Source organism: Oryza sativa, chromosome 11 (assembly GCF_034140825.1).
Source record: "Oryza sativa Japonica Group chromosome 11, ASM3414082v1".
NCBI classification, from domain to species: Eukaryota; Viridiplantae; Streptophyta; class Magnoliopsida; order Poales; family Poaceae; genus Oryza; species Oryza sativa.
This window is the reverse complement of record NC_089045.1, coordinates 15,455,165-15,464,410: the sequence shown is the minus strand read 5'-3', so window position 1 is coordinate 15,464,410 and position 9,246 is coordinate 15,455,165.

Here is a 9,246-nt window from a genome sequence, read left to right as displayed (position 1 = left end):
CAGATATTACGTGCCCTAAGAACATGACTTCGGACAACCAGAACTCACACTTGCTGAGCTTGGCATACAATTGGTGTTCCCGGAGCTTTCCCAACACTAAACGGAGATGCTGCTGATGGTCTTCCTCTGATTGTGAGTACACCAGTATGTCATCAATAAAGACCACAACAAACTTATCCAGGTATTCCATGATCACTTTGTTCATGAGGTTCATGAAGAAGGCTGGAGCATTGGTTAGACCGAACGACATTACCGTGAATTCATACAGTTCGTATCGCGTGGTGAATGCGGTCTTCGGGATATCTTCTTCACGGATGCGCAACTGGTGATATCCGGAACGAAGATCAATCTTGGAGAATACAGTGGCACCTTTAAGCTGATCGAACAGATCATCGATCCGGGGAAGAGGGTACTTGTTTTTGATAGTAACTTCATTGAGAGCTCTGTAGTCAACACACACATCCTCTTTGTATTGTCTTTCTTCTCCACAAAAATCACGGGAGCACCCCAGGGGGAAGTGCTCGACCGTATATACCCCTTTTCTTTCAACTCTTCCAACTGTCTCTTGACTTCGGCCAGTTCATTTGTTGCCATACGGTAGGGTCGCTTGTACAGAGGAGTGGTTCCTGGAGCAAGATCTATCCGGAACTCAATCTCTCGCTTGGGCGGCATACCGGGTAGTTCTTTCGGAAACACATCTCCGAACTCACTGACGATGGGTATTTCTGGCAATCCTAGCTGATGAAGTACTGAACTGCCGGCGGAAGTTGGGGGTGCAAAGAAAACAACCGGTTGATCAGGGCCCCGATATAGAGTGACAGTGCGCCTTGCGCAATCCACTACTCCTTGGAATTGAGCCAACCAATTCATCTCGAGGATTACATCCAAGTACTTGGTGTCTAGAGGAATCAAATCCGAGGGGAAAGGAATTCCCTGAATTTCTATAGGAACGGCAGGGCTATAATACTTTGCTGTCATAACCCCTCCTGGGGTGGTGATGAGCAGAGGGTTCCTAAGCCTTTCTACCCCCAGCTGATTTCTCCCCACGAATGGCACAGATATAAACGAGTGGGAAGCTTTAGAGTCGAACAAAATGGTAGCAGGGATGGAATGAATGAGGAACGTACCAACGATGATGTCTGGAGTTGTCAGCACATCCTCGGCAGTCACGTGGTTCACACGGCCCCGAGTGACATCCTTACCACCGTTGTTGGGGTGGGGAGGCGTTTGGTCTTGCTGGCGCCTCGGCTTTGAGCATTTATCCGCAAAGTGCCCGGGCTCGAAGCAGTTGAAGCACAGATGCTGTTGACCTTGAGCATCCCTGCGGCCTTGTCCAGGCTGCACGGCTGGTGCAGGAGGGCGGGGTGCACGGGTCCCTTGCTGATTCTGCTGCTGCTGCGGCTGTGGGACGCGCACCACGAATTGATGTCGGGACGTGGAGCGGGGTTGCTGCTGCTGCTGCGAGGAGGATCCCCCTGGATAGGGATTTGTGTAGCGGATCCTTTCGTTAGCCCCCTGTTGGTTGCGGAAATTCGCCAAGCGACGCTTGTGCGACTCCAATTCCTTGTGCTTGGCTTCCAGGCAGATGCTCTTGTCCACCAGGCGCTGGAAATCAAGATAGTCCCCGGAGACCAGACGCACAGACAGCTCAGGGTCCATCCCTGCTAGGAATTTCTCCTGCTTCTCCTCATCTTCACGAACATCCTCTGGGCGTACCGGGCCAAATTATTGAACTCGTGCAAATACTCCATCACGGAGCGGTTGCCTTGTTTCAACTCCCGAAATTCCCTCTTCTTAAGGGCCATGACTCCGGCGGGCACATGGGTCCTCCGGAAGGCGGCGGTGAAACGGGCCCAGGTGATAGGCTGTCCCTCTGGCTGCGTAGCCTAGAAGTGGTCCCACCATAGAGATGCGGGCCCCTGCAGTTGATGAGTGGCGAAGATGACTTTCTCCTCATCATTGCACTGTACGGTGTCCAACTTTTTCCCCATGGCATGCAACCAGTCCAAAGCATCAACGGGGTTATGGGAGCTAGAGAAGGTAGGCGGGCAGATGCGGAGGAACTCGACGAACTTAGAATGCTGCGGGGGTGGTGGTGGAGCATTGTGTTGCGGCGGATTCTGGATGTGGTGGAGGAAAGCAGCCATCATGTTGGCCTGCTGGGCGAGGATTTGGGTGAGGATGGGGTTGGTGTCTGGTGGCGGTGGTGGTGGCGGGGGAGGAGGTGGAGGTGGGCTGCCATGGTTGTTGTGGTTGCTGCCTTCGGGGTGACTGCCCTCACCGGTAGCAGCGCTTCTCCTGGTTGTCACCATCTGAAAATCCCACACAGAACCAGCAAACAGAGAGAGCTGACTATTAAAACTAACCACCCACGACTACCATAATTCTTGAATTTATTTCTGCTATTAAATTGGTTCATTAAGGTTCAAGTTGCTTATGCAAATAAAATAAAGACAGGCTCCGACACGGTTATACCACACACCGGTATAACCATGCCCCACATGACTCCAGCAGAAGAACAAACGAAAAGAACGCACACGCGGGCCTACTAGCTGTTCGTCTACTTCGGCGATGGGCCAGAGCGGAAGGTAAGCAACAGCACATCCTCCGTGCTACCAACGCCAGAGGCTTCCTCCTACTGAGGAACCGAGGGCGCGGGCTCGGCGCGACAGGTCTCCACTAAGCAGGTCCACGCCAAGGACTGACGAACAAGCTCAGGCCTGGAGGTACTCTTGCGGGCGGTGATCTTCAGGCTGCGGCAGACGCGGCGGCGCTTGGGGTGATAGACCTCTCCCTGGGCGATCTTGAGTTGACACAGTTGCGCCTCCACCGCGTCCAAGTCCTTCTTCAGCTGCAAATTCTCCTGACGCAGCTCCAGGATCTTCATGTTGTTCTCGACCAACCCACAGCACACCATACGATGGAAGTCAATACGGGCCGCGTCGTACGCCTCCACCATGCGCGCTAGGTGCATGATGGTAGCGTCATCCTCCGAGCTAACATCCCTGAAGGTGGCGTAGTCGCGGGCTCCTCCTCGACGAGGGTGGTAGCGGTAGGGCGAGTGCTGCAACTCGTCCGGATAGCGCTGGTGAAGAGTGCCGATGGCGAGGAGCGCGGCGTTCTGGCAAGTGGCGGGAAAGAATCTCCGCCCGCGGTGACTGCCAACGAAGTCCTCTCGGGAGAGCTAGTGAGGATCACCGCAGTGACCTCCCAAGCGGCGCGGGGCTCTGCATCGTCACCGTCCTGCTCCGGAAGCTTCTTGCCCTGGTAGTCCACTCCATGCGGATATCCCAGGACAACGCACATGCCCCGCAGCTCCAAAACAAAGCCAGTCAAGTCCAGACCACGACGGTTGAGGTTGTCGGCCATCTACAAACAAAAGCAAAAGAGAAAAGCAACATTTTAAAGATCAGCTTTTGATAATAAATGAAGCAGCAGGATATAGAGAGACTAGAGGATTTTCACAAATAAGAAAGGATTTTTATTTCGAAAATATTGCTAAGGCTTGAGATCTAAAGCTCGTCCTAGGGTCAAGGAGGCTCTGATACCAACTTGTCACGACCGGAAATAACCCAACGGGCGTTCCTTACGTGCGTGTATTATTCCTTGTCCCAGGAGGGAAGGTACACCAAAAGTTGATACAATACAGAGTTTAACAAGCGGAAGCGTAACTAGATAATTTATTACGTGGGCAGCGAAGGCCCAGCACACATGAAGACAAACGAAAAACAGTGGAAGACTAGGGGACGACCACAGGCGCTTGACGGTAGGCACGAGCTAGACACCAAAGCCTTCATCTTCCAGGAACTCCTCTTCTGGGGTTGGGAAAAATTGAGCAGGACTGAGTACAACCACCGTACTCAACAAGACACACCCACAAGTGCAGAATAAATGCAAGGGAGTACAAGGGAGTTATAACATAGGGGGTTAGGGTCTGCAATAAACAACATTAAAAGACACTTAGTTGCTCAAAGCTATTTTGTAAATACGATCCTAGAGCTATACAATATTATTAATCAAGGCCGTGAACCCACACGAACATGCCTTAACCCAAGGCCTACGATGATTCAGACCGAACTGGCAACCCGACCCTGGGTCCCAGCTCGTCCCAAGCCAACCCAGGCCAACCATTCCACATTTTAGTTGTTAAGCAGGTTCTAAGAATTAAAACACTAACTTGGGTACATTGCTCGGCTTGCCCATAACCGAGGGCGCGGCTATTCGAATAGGTTATACTCTGATCAGAGGTGTACATCTTTACCCACAAGACACATCTTCCTCACGTGTAACCACGTGCCACATACCACCACGGTATACAGACGGAAGACGTGACATAGTTTCCAACCCATCCTAGCCATAGACAAGAGTACCGACCCAACCCCACCTATGGCCGGAACCTCCGAGACAGGTAGGCAGGACTGAGCCCCTAGTAGCAGGACACCGGCCCTGTGCCATGACATCTCGACTACCGGGCCGCAGCTCGTGTAGCCTTCATTTGCCCTAGAGATGTCCATCGACCCCTGACTTCGTCCATCTCCATCCGTGTACTTTTGTTTCTAACCAGACTGAGCCACAAACTAAGCCTTACCCAAAAGACATGTGGAAGTACGGTAATGCTTTGCAACAGAGGCCCGAAGACCGGTCCTTATGTGGCCGAGGTGCTACTATCAAAACCATGCACCCCGAGCCCAGCCTAAAACCATTTTGAGGATTTTGAATAGAGGGGGAGGTGTGAATCCAATTCCACAATAATCCAACCATTCCATAGTGTCCAGGTGATAAGAATATTCCCAAAGTCTAGAGTTGTAAAACCACCTAATGTTGCCTAATTAAGCAGCGAAGCATCTACCTAAATTCATACTAGTGGTACCATGAATAGAGTATCCACTAGTTGGGGTTTTGTTTATTCTAGGGTGAACAAGGTAATAATAACAATAACAATAATAATAAGGTCATAACAAAGGTAAATAGGCATGGCTAAATAAAACAGTGATAACGCGGGAATATAAATAAAGAGATAATGCATTAATTTAAATCAAAATAATTTTATAAACTGGGATTCAATATGTTCAAGGATGATGTGACTTGCCTTGCTCGCTTTCCCAAACGTCGGATTCAACCTCCACGTAGAGCGGATCTTCCGAAGCTGCAGCGTCTACACGACCAATGGAAAGGAAAAAGGCTTTTACTCTAATAAACTCCATATAACAAGTAAGAACAAAGCACAAAAATGGGTTCTTGACTCCTTGAGGAAAAATTAGAGACTTGAACGGTCCAATTCCGAGTTCAAATGGCCAAGTTATGGCCATTTGAAGTTTATATGCTCTTTAAATGAATATTTACGAATTTCTTCATTTAAATTTTAATTTAAAAAAGGTTTATTGCATCAGCCGAGGGGAGAGGGCGCGCGGACCGGGTCCACGGGAGTGGGGCCCACGCGGCAGTCTCCCGGTCCATGGTGGACCGGTGCACCCGGGCTCACACCGGCCGGCGCCGTGGGCCCCACGCGTCAGCTGCACCCGAGGGCGCGGGCGGCTGACGGCCGGGCCCCACGCGGCAGCCGCTCGGCGCGCCCGAAGGCGGCCACGTCGGCGCGGCCGGCGGGAGGCGGTGCGCCCGCGCCCCTATGGTCGCCGGCGGCGGCCATAGGCACGGCGGAGCGGCGACCGAGAGAGGGGAGGGAAAGGGGGAAACGAGGCGGCGGTCCACGCCTCACCCTATGTCGACGGCGACGACGAAAAAGGCTGCCGGAGCGGAGGAAGGCGGCGGCGCGGCTCGGGTCGACGGGGACGGCGGCGCTCCGGCGGTCGGCGAGCTTGATGAGGGGGTGGATGTGGACGGCGACGGTGCGGCGAAGCCGGAGGAGGCGACTCCGGGGCGGGAAACGGTCCCGGCGAGCGGAGAGAGCCGGCCGAAGGTCGTCGGCGACGGAGGAGAGAGAGGGCGACGGCGCGAGCTCGATTTCGGCGAGGAGACGGTGCGGCATGGGGCGGAAACGGGCGAGGGAGGCGCGGGGAGGGTTTAAATAAGGTTGAAAGGGGGAGAGGGCGGCCGGGGAAGGAAGGAAACCGGCCGGGAGGTCCGGCCACCATCAATGGCGCCGGCGAGATTTGCGGGAGCAAATCCGGCCGTTTGAATGCGAGAGAGAGAGGGAAAAATGGGCGGAAAGGGAGAGGGGATCACGGGGAATATTTCCCCCCACTTTATTGCACGCGGGAACGGCCGGAGGCGGCAGGATTCGCGGCGGCGGTGGCGCTAGGTGCGGGCGGGGCGGCGGGAGCGGCGGGAGGAAGGAGATGACGGGTGGGCCCCACCCGTCAGCGAGGGTGGCGGGCGGGCCCGCCCGTCAGCAGCGCGCGCGCGGGGAGGGGCCGAGTGGGCCGCGGGGGAAGAGGAGAGAGGGGGAGGGAAGTGGGCCGAGCCGGCCCAAGAGAGGGAGGGAGGGTTTTAGGGTTTTTCTTTTTATAAAACCTTTTCAACTTTGTTTATTTCTTAATAATTATTATTTGTGCTCTGAAAATTCCACTAAAATTTATTTACACATTTTAGGCTTTTAGGAAATATACAAAAATCCTCTAAGCCTTATTTGACTTTTACTTTGCACATTTTAATTTTTGGAGGCTTTCAGACGAATTTTAATTATTCTAGACATAATTTAGAGGATATATTTTAGGGTCGTTTTGGGACGTGACAAATAATCCATAATTTATATTAAATTTTGCAGTTCTTCGACTATAATTAATCTATAATTAAATTCTAATTATTTTAAATTTTCTAGACATTCCTAATCTCCCCCTAATTTCTATTTATTTTTTTTTCTTTTCTTTTTCTCTCCTCTTTTCTCTCTTTTCTTTTCTTTTTTCCTTTTCTCTCTTTTCTTTTCTTTTTCCTTCTCTTTCTCTCCCTCTCTTTCTTTTTCTTTCTTTTTCTCTCCTCTCTTTCTTTTTCCTTTCTTTTCCTCCTTTCTTTTCTTCTTTCTCTCCCCTTCCTTTCCTTCTTTCTTCTCTCCCGGCTTTTCCCTTCCTCTCTCTCTCTCTCGGCTCTCTCTCTCCCTACCCGAGACGGCGGCGGCGACATCGCGCGCGGAGGGGGATGGCTTACCGACGGCGACGGCGGCGCAAGGCGGCGACGCGCGGCGCGGCGGCTCCGGGGCGATGGCGCGGTGGCACGAAGGTGGCGGCGCGGCGGAGAGGGAGGGGAATGGAGGAGGATTGGTGTGGGGTGAGAAAGAAGGGGGGCGGGGGTTTTATAGAGTGCGGGGGAGGGCGGCCGGCCCTAATGGTGATGGGGCGGCGCGGCGCGCGGGGCGCGGGCGTTTTTAAATAATCTTTATTTTAAATTATAATTTATTTATTTCTTTAACCAAATCTAATTTCAGGGTTAATTCCTAATTAATTTTCCTCTATTTGTGATCGATGAATTCCAAAATCAAAATCCAATAAAATCGTCGGATAAAATCGGCATGATGCAATTTATTTAAAAAGTTTTTGAAAATCCGTATTTTTAGAGTTTTGATTTTGTCGGTCGAATTTTCAGGGTGTTACAAACCTACCCCCCTTAAATAAATCTCGTCCCGAGATTTCTTACCAGTTTTCGAATAGATGTGGGTATTCCGTCCTCAAGAATTCTTCGCTTTCGCAGGTGGCTTCGTCCTCAGTGTGATTACTCCATTGTACCTTGTACATACGCCACACTTTGCTCCTAGTCCTCTTTTCGGCTTCATCCAATATCCGGATCGGGTGTTCTGGATACGTGAGATCATTGCTAATGTGAATCTCTTCCAGCGGAGCTTGTTCTTCCGGCACTCGTAAGCATTTCTTTAATTGAGACACATGGAAGACTGGGTGCACATTGGCGATATTTTCGGGTAGCTGTAACTGGTAGGCAACCTCTCCTCGTCTAGTGATGATTTGGAAAGGTCCCACATATCTTGGTGCTAGTTTTCCTTTGACCTTAAACCTTTTCGTTCCCCTCATCGGAGAAACCTTTAGATAAACATAATCTCCTTCCTTAAATTCCAGGTTTCTTCTTCGGGTGTCGGCGTAACTCTTCTGTCGTGATTGTGCTACTTTTAGACGGTCTTGAATCAGGCGAACCTTTTCTTCGGCTTCTTTGATAATGTTGGGTCCAAATACCGCCCGTTCACCTGTCTCGGACCACATCAGTGGAGTTCGACATCGTCGACCAAACAATGCCTCATTGGGTGACATCTTTAGGCTTGCTTGAAAGCTGTTGTTGTAGGAGAATTCGGCGTAGGGCAAACATCTCTCCCAGTCTTTGCTAAAATCCAATGCACAAGCTCTTAGCATGTCCTCCAAGACCTGGTTTGTTCTCTCTGTCTGGCCATCTGTCTGTGGATGATAAGCTGTGCTAAACGCAAGGTAACTTCCTAGGGCTTCATGTACTTTCTCCCAGAAATGCGAGGTAAACTGTGTGCCTCGATCAGATATAATTCTCTTAGGTACACCATGAAGACATACTATCCTGGTCATGTATAACTCGGCTAGCTTGGCACTGCTATAATTTGTCTTAACGGGAATGAATCTCGCCGTCTTGGTGAGTCGATCCACGATCACCCAAATGGAATCATATCTCGTTGCGGTCTTGGGCAATCCAACAATAAAATCCATAACTATCTCATCCCATTTCCATTCGGGAATCCTAAGGGGTTGCAGCAAACCTGCCGGCCTTCACCTTCTGGCACACGTCACAGAGTGCTACGTATTCTGCACATCTCTCTTCATGTTGGGCCACCAGTATCCTTCCTTCAGATCCTGGTACATCTTGGTACTTCCGGGGTGCAATGAATATGCCGATTCGTGAGCTTCCTTTAAGATTAATCCTCTCAGTCCACCCTGTTCGGGTACATAAAACCTCTTTTTATACCATAGGACATCCTTCTCGTCGGTTGAAAATTCCTTTGCAAATCCTGCAGCTAGACGTTCCTTCATCTCTCGGATTTCCTCGTTGTCCTTCTGGGCCTCTTCTATTTGGGTTCTCAAAAGAGGTTGAATGTCCAAGGTGTTTATCTGTCCATGAGGTACTATATGTAGGTTTAGTTGGGCCATTTCCTCCTTAAGCTCAGGAGCCATTCCTTCCGTCCTCAGATGATTGCAATGGCTCTTCCGACTCAAAGCGTCAGCCACAACGTTTGCCTTGCCAGGGTGATAGTGAATCTCTAAGTCATAATCCTTGATTAATTCCAGCCATCGCCTTTGCCTTAAGTTGAGATCTGACTGGGTAAAA